Raw genomic sequence first — 11,133 nt, 5'->3', positions numbered from 1 at the left:
TTACCCATAGTGCCCAGGGATGTGCAGGTTAGGGTGGATTGGCCATGGGAAATAGCCCTGTAGTAACTCAGGCTAGGTGGGTTAACTGTGGGAAATTCAGGGTCACAGGGATGGGACGGGTCTGGGTGGGATGCTCTTTGGAGGATAGGTGTGGACTCAATTGGCCTGCTTCCACATTGCAGAAATTCTATGACATACACACACAGTCTATAATTGTACTATCAATCCTCAGTGCTTTCCAGTGACATTTTATCAACTGGCCGACTGATCCCTTCGGATCGCCTCCCCAGGGTGTCTGCACAGACATGGCTGATGCGATGGGTGTATCAACGGGGGGCCAACCTAGTTCTCGGGCAAAGGAGAGATGTCGGTGTTTAAACGTCCCTTTGCTCAAGGCCACTGGATAAGACATATAACAGAGGCCCATCATTTTCTGTAATCACGTATTCAAGGTCAGAATTCCACAGAATTCAAAGTCCATTATCAGAGTCCTCCAAATCAGATCGTTACCTTGGAACCTATCCCAAGGACACTCTCAATTCTTTGAAGGCAATTGAGGAGTTTTGTTTATCATGTAAGTGTCAATGTTGATTTGATTAGATTAGATTTATTACTGTCTACTGAGGCGCAGTGAAACATGTCGTCTTACACGCTAATCAAACAGATCTTGCTACACAAGTGCAGCAGGGTAACAGAACAGAGTGCTGAATACAGCGTTCCAGGTGCAGAGATACATCGACATTAAAGAGGTCCCTTCGGAAAGTAACAACAGTTCCAACTTAAAAACAAAACTGCGGGAGCTGGAACTCAGAAACAAAAACAGAAATCGTTTGGAAAAAAGCTGTACGGGCCTGGCAGCATCTCTGGAGGGAAATCAGAGTTAGCATTTCGGGTCCAGTGACCCTTCCTCAGAGCAGACCATAAGTCGGCAAGTTGTTGTAAAGTCCATGAACCATCAGCCCTGAGGGGTGACATTTTTCGAGTCATACAGCACAGAAACTGACCCTTCAGCCCACCTCTTCTATTCTGACCAGATATCCTAAAATGACCTAGTCCCATTTGTCAGCATTTGGCCCATATCCCTCTAAATCCTTCATCCATCCAGATGCCTTTTAAATGTTGTAATTGTACCAGCCTCCACCACTTCCTCTGGCAGCTCATTCCATACACGCACCACCCTCTACGTGAAAAGGTTACCCCTCATATTTGACTTGAATTGACCACACTGGGATTTCCCAATAAGCCTTATCCTAATCTCTTGATTACACCACAAGGGAATGTGGAATCCACACGTACCTATCACCTAACCGCTTGCCTGAGAGGTTTTGCTCAGCACCCTTGTGTTGGGCCTGAGTGGGGCAGGGTGCTCTTTGGAGGGTCAGTACAGACTCGACGGGCAGAACGGCATCAGCAACTTCCTAGCCCCAAGGAACATTGATGAATGAAAGAAGCTGTCAAGGATCTCGAACAAAACTGGAGTCAATGAATATCCGAGGGGACAGACTTGTTCAAGTTATACCTGACACACAGGAAGATGGTCGTGCTTGTTGGAGAGCAGTCATCTCAGCTCCAGGACATCTCTCCAGGAGTTCCTCAGGGTAGTGTCCGAGGCCCAACCATCTTCAGCTGCTTCATCAATGACCTTCCCTCCATCGTAAGGTCAGAATTGGGGATGTTTGCACAATGTTCAGCACCATTCACAACTCCTCAGATACTGAAGCAGTCCATGTCCAAATGCCACAAGATTTGGACAATATCCAGGCTTGGGCTGACAAGTGGAAAGTAGCATTTATGCCAGGCAAAATGCCAGGTTATGACCATCTCCAACGAGAGAGAATCTAACCATCTCCCCTTTACATTCAATGGTGTTACAATCACTGAACACCCCCTCCACAACTATCAATATCCTTGAGGTTACCATTCACCAGAAACTCAACTGGACTTGCCACATAAACACAGGGGCTACAGGAGCAGGTCAGAGGCTGGGAATCCTGCAGCAAGTAACTCCCCTCCCGACTCCCCAAAGCCTGTCCCATCATGGACAAGACACAAGTCAGGAATACTCCCCACTTGCCATTAATGGAGGCAGCTCCAACAACACATAGGGGAGGTGATGGCCTAGTGGTATTATGGCTGGACCGTTAATCTGGAGACCCAAATAGTGTTCTGGGGACCTGGGTTTGAATCCCGCCACGGCAGATGGTGGAATTTGAATTCAATAAATATCCGGAGATTAAGAATCTAATGAGGACCATGAATCTAGTGTCGATTGTTGGGAAAATCCCATCTGGTTCACTAATGTCCTTTAGGGAAGGAAACTGCCATCCTTACCCAGTCCGGGCCTACATGTGACTCCAGACCCACAGCAATGTGGTTGACTCTTAAATGCCCTCTGGGCAATTAGGGACAGACAATAAATGCTGGGCCTGGCCAGTGATGCCCTCATCCCGTGAATGAATAAAGGAGCTCGGCACCATCCCATTTCAAGCAGCCCTATTTTCATCGACCATTTCTCCTTCTGGTTTCTGCTAGAAAATCCAGCCAGCCCTCACCTCTCCTTCTATCCCCACAGCCCTACAGTTTTATCCTCTCTGAGCGCAGTGTCTCTATGGAAATCTCCGCTGGATGGGAGAGCAACATCCTTTTGGAGGGACAAGACAAGCAGCAGGGGTTTGGGAGTTTGTCTGGCTGGGCGACAGCAGAGAATTGGTACAGACACAGTGAACCAAATGCTCTATCTCTGTGCTGTGGGCCTCGATATGCCCAGCACCGGGCAAAATGGTCTTCCCCAAACCGTCTGGAGATTAGCATTTTCATCGCTGAGGGCTGATTTCTACAGTGTCACATATCGTTTTTCTTTTGTAAGAACGTTATCAATTGCATTTATACAGCCAGGCGAGACCTTTGTCTTCTGGGATAGCTGCAACAGCAGTTTTAATTCTGTCCAGTTCCTGGTTTCTCTGGCTTTTATTTCTGCATTATCGATCAAGATTTTACGAAGCAGTATTGATCGACTTGTTGGAGTGAAAACCACCGAAGCAGAGAGAGAGAGAGGTTGCCGCAGGTGACAAATTTTTTTTTCTTCTGGCGACGTGAGCTCTCAGCTCAAATCGACCGGATGGAGGCCGGGGATTCTCCAGACAAACCACACAGCACAGAAGAGACCCTTTGGCCCGTCGAGTCTGTACTTGACAGACAGCTGCTCCAAACCGGCATGGGTGGAAGAAGTGGATGGATTATCTGCAGAATGCTGAGCATCCATTCGCTACTCCTCAGATACTGAAGCAATCCGTGTTCAAATGCAACAATATCCAGGTTCGGGCTGACAAGTGGCAAGTGACATTCGTGCCACACAAATGCCAGGCTATGACCATCACCAATAAGCGAGAATCTAACCACCACCCCCTTGGCATTCAATAGCGTTACCATCACTGAAACCTCCCCCACCCCCAAAACCACTATCAACATCCTGGGGGGTTACCATTGACCACAAACTGAACTGGACTCTACATATATAAACTATTTACAAGAGCAGGTCAGAGGCTGGGAATCCTGCAGCAAGTAACTCCCCTCCTCACTCCCCCCCCAAAGCCTGTCCCACCATCGACAAGGCACAAGTCAGGAATGTGAAGGAATACTCCCCACTTGCCCCGGATGGGGGCAGCTCCAACAACACTCGAGAAGCTCAACACCATCCAGGGACAAAGCAGCCCCCCGCTCGATTGGCCCCACATCCACAAACATCCCACTCCCCCCACCACCGACGCTCAGTAACAGCAGTGTGTACCATCTACAAGATGCACTGCAGTAACTCACCAAGCCTCCTCAGACAGCACCTTCCAAACCCACGACCCACTTCCATCCAGAAGGACAAGGGGCAGCAGGTACATGGGAACACCACCCCCTGCAAGTTCACCCTCCGAGCCCCTCACCGTCCCCTACTTGGAGATATATCAGCCGTTCCTTCAGTGTCACTGGGTCAGAATCCTGGAACTCCCTCCCTGAGGGCACCGTGTGGGGGTCCCTACACCACACAGACTGCAGCGGTTCACCCCCACCTTCTCAAGGGGGGCAATTAGGGGGAGGAACAGGGCAATAAATGCTGGGCCCAGCCAGCGATGCCCACGTCCCGCGAGTGAATTATAAAAATGCCTGCTGCATTTAACTCAGTGTGGGCCAGATGTCGGACGATGGGCAAGTGTCCTGCAGGAAACATGGAGTCATGCACAGCAAGATCCCACAAGCTGCTGCGAGCCAGCCGGTCTGTTTCGGAAGTGTTGGTCGAAGCGGTAAATGTCAGATCAGCGGGAAGAGGTCTCACATCGACATAGTTCTGACATTCAGGCTACTTTAGACTCCCGGAGAGTCTGTATACAGGGCTTAGAACTGCACCTGAGGCAGCGCTGCACTCCCACAATACCGCACTGCGATGCGGGCGCATCTGGATTGGCCGAGACTGAGAACCCACAGAGCACAGTGACCCCTGACCTCAGGCTCCTCAGTAGGTCGGGTGCCCTTCCCTCTACCACCAATGGCACTGGTTCAGGAGTTGAGATTATCTCACAATATCTTCACAGAATGTTCTCAATTACACAACAATAATCCAGAGCTCTGTGCTTATGAGTGTTATTCGGAAATAAACTGGAAGGGGTCAGTTTGTATTTGTGTGATACCAAAGACCCCTACATTTCATTTTCTCACCTCTACCCCGCAACTTGGAAATTAAATTTTCTACATCTCCGTAGGTGCTGTCAGATGTTTCCTACCACCTCCCCCCCCCCCCAACCCCCACAGAGGGTTATGAACCTTTGGAAGCCCCGTTCTCAAAAGGATCAGATAACAAAATCTTTAACTACGTTTTAAGGCAGAGGGAGTTAGCGATTCTCCATCATTAAAGGCGGCCGTGGATTATCTGGGCCTATGCAGGAATGTAGAGATAGGTACTTTTCTCAAATCACTCGCAGGATGTGGGCATCGCTGGCTGGGTCCAGCATTTATTGCCCCATTTCCCCCCCTAATTGCCCCCCCACCCTTGAGAAGGTGGGGTTGAGCCGCTGCAGTCTGTGTGGTGTAGGGACCCCCACACGGTGCCCTCAGGGAGGGAGTTCCAGGATTCTGACCCAGCGACACTGAAGGAACGGCCGATATATTTCCAAATCGGGGACGGTGAGGGGCTCGGAGGGTGAACTTGCAGGGGCTGGTGTTCCCATGTACCTGCTGCCCCTTGTCCTTCTGGATGGAAGTGGGTCGTGGGTTTGGAAGGTGCTGTCTGAGGGGCCTCGGTGAGTTGCTGCAGTGCATCTTGTAGACAGTACACACTGCTGTTACTGAGCGTCGGTGGTGGGGGGGGAGTGGGATGTTTGTGGGTGTGGGGCCAATCGAACAGGGGGCTGCTTTGTCCCTGGATGGTGTCGAGCTTCTCGAGTGTTGTTGGAGCTACCCCCATCCGGGGCAAGTGGGGAGTATTCCATCACACTCCTGACTTGTGACTTGTCGATGGTGGGACAGGCTTTGGGGGGGAGTCAGGAGGGGAGTTACTCGCTGCAGAATTCCCAGCCTCTGACCTGCTCCTGTAACCGCTGTGTTTATGTGGGGCTGGTCCTGTTCAGTTTGTGGTCAACGGTAACCCCCAGGATGTTGATAGTGAGGGGGGCGGTATTCAGTGATGGGAACGCCATTGAATGTCAAGGGAAGTTCTCTCCTGCTGGAGATAGTCATTGCCTGGAAACAGACAGCCAATCCCAGCTCCTGACCTTTTTGGTGCTGTGTTCACACACTGCCTTCACTCTGATGGAGGGAACAATAGAGCTCACATGGGGCTGTGGTAGTCATCACGCTATCGGTGGTTACACGCAGCAGTGTCTGACCTGAACAAACTGTCTCTCTGTATGGTTGGCATCGCTAACCTCCCTTTGTACACTGGTGGCCAGCACACCCCCTGAAGTACTGCCTGGAAGGAACTAGGATCTAATTCAGAGCTGCAGTCCTGGGCACCATCATTGGCAGAGAACTCCTCATCTCGTTTGAGACTCCACTCGCATACTTGGGCAATTTAAGAGAAACCTAAAACAAATCGGAACAGGTTAGGCCACTCGGCCCTTTGAGCCTGCTCCACCATTCGATGGGACCATGGGCTGAACTCGATCCCCCGTTCCCCTCTTTCGCACCATGCCCTGTGACCCCGTCTGATTTGGTTTTGATTTATTATTGTCACATGTACCCAAGTACAGCGAAAAGCTTTGTTTTGCGTGATCATTCCGTACAAAGTGCGTTAGGGAGATAGAACAGGACGAGGAATGCAATGTTGCAGCCGCAGAGAAAGCCCGAGGTGGACATTAAATTTGAAATTTGAGAACTCCATTCGAAAAAACAGCGAGGAAGAAGCTGTTCTCGAATCTGTTGGGGTAGGTGCACTTAAGTTTTTGCAACTTCTGCCCGACAGAAGATGCTGGAGGAGAATACAACCGAGGGGTCGGGGAGGGGTCTTTGGTGATGTTGGCTGCTTTCCTGAGGCTCTGGGAAGTATAGATGGAGCCAACAGATGGGATGCTGGTTTGCATGATGGCCTGGGCTGTGTTCACTACTCTCTGAAGCTTCTTGCGGGATTGGGAAGAGCAGTTATTATGCCAGACCGTGACGCATCCAGATAGGATGCTTTCTATGGTGCACCTATAAAAATTGATGAGTGTCTTTAAGGACATTCCGAATTTCCTTGGCCTCCTGAAGAAGAAGTGTTTCTTGACAGTAGTGTCGACATGGATGGACCAGGTCAACATGTTGGCGATCGTCACTCCCAGGAACCTGAAGCTCTGGACCATCTCCACCTCAGCACCATTGATGCAGACAGGGGCGTGTCCTCCACTCCACTTCTGGAAGGTGATGGTCAACTCTGTTGTTTTGCCGACGTTGATGGAGAGGTTGTTGCCTTTCGCTAAGCACCCTATCTCTCTCTCCCGTGCTCCGTCCTGTCGTCGTTTGAGATGCGACCTCCAGCGGAGGTGAGGTCAGCAAACTTGGAAATGGAGTTGGGGGCGGAATTTGGTCCCAGGTTGGTGAGCATAGGAGGAGCACAGTAGGAGGCGCTGAGTACGCAGCCTTGCGGGGCGCCTGTGTTGAGGACAATAGTGGAGGAGGTGTTGTCGCCTGTTCTGGCTGATGGTGGTCGGCGGGTCAGGGGGTTCGAGAACATTTGGGAAGACGGGACCTGAGGGGGACTGCGGGACGACCGTATCCAGATATCTGTCAAATCCACTGAAGTTGATTTTGCAAGGAGTTCTGCCCGAACGCTCCCAGAATGCCACCTTAGCTCTGGAGTTTCTTTGACTGTGGCCCTTGCCTCAAATCGAGAGGGTGTGCCGGAATTTTCTCCAATGCCCTTCCATGTCGCTGTTGCCCGCTCGAAGTCTCCCGTTGACTTGTGGAGGTCTGTGCCCACTGCCTCGGCCCTGCCAAAGTCTGACCTGGCGCAGCTGTTCCTCAGCAAAGGCCTTCTGGGAAAAAGAGAGGCCCTCCCAAGACACGGGAATGTTCGGGGGCCTGTTTCAGAAACAGGCAGACGGGAGGCGGGGTATTCGACCAACCCGCTGTGGGTGAACAGCAGCGGACCACCACCCCCCCACGACACTCTCAACCCTCACGTGACTCCAGCCCTCCATGGGAATTGACGCAAGAGGACTTTATGCATGATTCACAGTCCAGTGAATGCACAGTACATTCATATCAAAACCATATAAATGAGATATGGTTAATGGGTAACAAAGGTACCGATTAGTAATCAATGACTTTTGCAATTTATCAGAGAAAAGGTCGCAAATTGAATAAAAGGAGATAAGGGTTGCAATATTTGATTGCAACGAGACTTCAGATGTACACATTTGCCTGGTTACCAAGTAATCATACACCGTGACCTCAAAAGATGATCACCTCACACATCTTCCTACGATACCGAATGAGTCTTGAGTGTCCAATATGGCTGACGGGATGCCCAGGCCCATTCCCAGCCTGGGACCTCTCGATAGGTATCCAGAGCAAATGCCAGAATTTTTTTTTTCTCTCTCACGGCAATCTATTTGCAGAGAAGAGTCCTACCTGATGCGACAATGGCCTATCCAGATGCTAAACCTGACACTTTGCCTATTTCCTGCCCTGTTCTGGACCAACTATCTACATGGGGGAAATGGCGGCAAACTGAAAGGAGACTGTCTATTGGCTTGTGCTCAAAGGCACTTCACAATTCCCCGCTGATCTTTTCGCTTGGGCTTCTGCGGTGGACAGCTAGAAAGGGTGCCACACCCTCTGTTGAGTTGGTGCCTTCACCATCCTCACCCCCTGGCTCTAGCCACTGCCCCCCACCCACCTGACCCCCTCGTGTCTGGCTCATTTCCAACCCACCCTTTTCGAAACGGTACCAAGACTCTGAGTTGGTGTGACTGAGGGCGAGATTGGATGACGTCTTTGGGAAGACCAGTCCCTGCCTTCACAGGCATAGGGAGAAAGAACCTCTTCAACCATATTGTTTTTACGCTCGTGCTCACTGTCTGTGCTTCGCAGGCATAAGGGACATGTCCAGGGCATTACAATTCTTTAAACTGTGACCGGCCTGTGGTTTTAAGAGGCACGTTTCGTCCTGGTGTTTTTTTCAGAGACGGAGATTGTGGGTAAGGTGCTGAAGATAAACAACTTGTGAAATCTTGGATTTTTTTTGAAGTTGGAACAATAGAAGCAGCCTGAATGGGTGTCATCAAGCTCCCGCACAACCAGAATTTTTAGTTTTAGCTTTCGGCAGCTGCTTGAAGAAATGGAAACTATTTTTCCCTCCCGTAGTTACAGCTAAAAGCTAAGGGTTCTCTTCCTAGGCTGTTAGATTGTATGTGAGACAAAATCTGTTTCCTGAATTTGCCCTTTTACCACAGGGTGTGTTTATGGGATGTTACTATATTGGAACAGTTACTTAGTAATAGTGACTGTTTCTATTATTCAGTTAAGTTTTCCAATAGAGTTAAGTTATCCCAAAAAATAAAATGAGGGTGCCTTTATTGGTCAGTCCATTGAGTATAGGAGTTGGGAGGGTCATGTTGCGGCTGTACAGGACATTGGTTAGGGCCAATTTTGAAATACTGCGTTCAGTTCTGGTCTCCCTGCTATAGGAAAGGTGTTTTTAACATTGAGAGGGTTCAGAAAAGATTTACAAGGATGTTGCCAAGGTTGGAGGGTTTGAGCTATAGGGAGAGGCTGAAAAGGCTGGAGCTATTTTCCCTGGAGCGTCAGAGGCTGAGGGGTGACCTTATAGAGGTTTATAAAATCATGAGGGGCATGGATAGAGTGAATAGCCAAGGTCTTTTTTCCCCAGGGTGGGGGAGTCCAAAACCAGAGGGTGTAGATTTAAGGCGGGAGGGGAGAGATTTAAAAGGGATCTGAGGGGTAACTTTTTCACACAGAGGGTGGTGCGTGTATGGAATGAGCTGCCAGAGGAAGTGGTTCAAATACAACATTATGGGTGGGTACATGAATAGGAAGGGTTTATTGGCCAAATGCTGGCAAATGGGACTAGGTCAGTTTAGGATATCTGATCGGCATGGACGAGTAGGACCGAAGGGTCTTTTTCTGTGCTGTACAGCTCTATGACTCCAAGACTTGATAACTCTATGAAAGCCAGAGTGTTAATAAACCAGATAAATGGTGGGTACGTCCCCACAGAGTGCAATTAGTGTGTGCCTGGCTGCTCAGACAGTAGGAGAAGTTGAGAAATGACACATTGACAGGGTGGACTTGCTCCTGGGTAATGATTTGCCTGGGGCTGAAGTTAAGGCTTACCACATAATCACAGAATGAGGTGAAAGAGAGAGAACAACTGTTCAGAGCAAGGTTCAGATATTTCTCCATCATCCAGAGCAACGGCTAAACAGAGTCTGCCACCAGCGATTACAGAGACACCACAAGAGCGGCTAAAACTTTATTTAAGGATAAAAATCACCATGGCCCCAGTCTCTCTCTCTCTCTCTCTCTCGGCAATGGTTTAACCTGAGGGGTCACTGTGTCTCCTTAGGCAAGGGGAGAGGTTGGGAAGGGGAGTCCTTCATGGTCACCTCAGCCACAGGGCCAGGATCGAACCCACACTGTTGATGTCACCCTGCATTTCAAACGGACTTGGCCCCCTTTTAAGGAGAGAAAGAATTCCAAAGTACTGCCTGGTGTGTCTTTATTGAATGAGATTCAGAAAACGAATTGGGAGCTTAAGCAAGTTGGCACACATGGAAGGTAGGCATAAAGGATTCCAGGGTGTCTTTGTGTTAGAACTGGAGTTTTGATGAGGAAGTGGGGATACTGTCATAGACCTGGGGACAAAGAATGGATAGAGACATAGAGTCATACAGCGCAGAAACAGACACTTCTCTCCAACCATGCTCCCAAACTAAACTAGTCCCACCTGCCTGCTCCTGGCCCATATCCCTCCAAACCTTTCCTATCCATACACTTATCCAAATGTCTTTTAAACGTTGTAACTGTACCCACACCCACCACTTCCTCTGGAAGTTCATTCCATACACGAACCAACTCTCTGTAAAAAAAAACTTGCCCCTCATGTCTTTTTTAAATCTCTCTCCTCTCACCTCAAAAATATACCCCCTAGTCTTGAACTCCCCAACCCTAGGGAAAAGACACCTGCCATTCACCTTATCCACACCCCTCATGATTTTACAAACTTCTGTAAGGTCACCCCTCAGCCTCCAGTGAAAAAAGTCCCAGCCTCTCCTGATAACTCAAACCCTCCCATTCCCGGCAACATCCTGGTAAATCTCTTCCGAATCCTCTCCTGTTTAATAACATCCTTCCTATGATGGGGCGGCCAGAACTGGACACAGTGCTCCAGAAGAGGCCTCACCAACATCCCTGTACAACTTCAACATGGTGATAGCTCTTCACCAGATAGTGGCTCTAACTGGACTATGACTGTAAATGCGAGACGTTGTTGGGGGAGGGTTGAAACGGTATAACTACATCATGGATCACCCACCACTGAACGTTTGACAGGCCAAATAAGGTCAAGGGCAGATCTCTGGAAATATACCTCAAGGGATGTTATGGTTAGTGTCACATGACTTCAAATTGACAGCTCCTGGAGATAAGAGGTGA

The 11,133-nt window shown here is 49.5% G+C and overlaps 1 protein-coding gene across 2 annotated transcripts in view; it reads left to right on the top strand.

Moving 5' to 3' along the window:
• The window catches only part of sb:cb288, a 22,964-nt gene that overhangs the window by 4,616 nt on the left and 7,215 nt on the right, over positions 1-11,133 (top strand). The gene's annotated exons all lie outside the window — the stretch shown is intronic.

Source organism: Rhincodon typus, chromosome 40 (assembly GCF_021869965.1).
Source record: "Rhincodon typus isolate 14 chromosome 40, sRhiTyp1.1, whole genome shotgun sequence".
NCBI lineage: Eukaryota > Metazoa > Chordata > Chondrichthyes > Orectolobiformes > Rhincodontidae > Rhincodon > Rhincodon typus.
The sequence above is the reverse complement of the archived record's forward strand: the minus strand, read 5'-3'. Positions and strand labels throughout refer to the sequence as shown.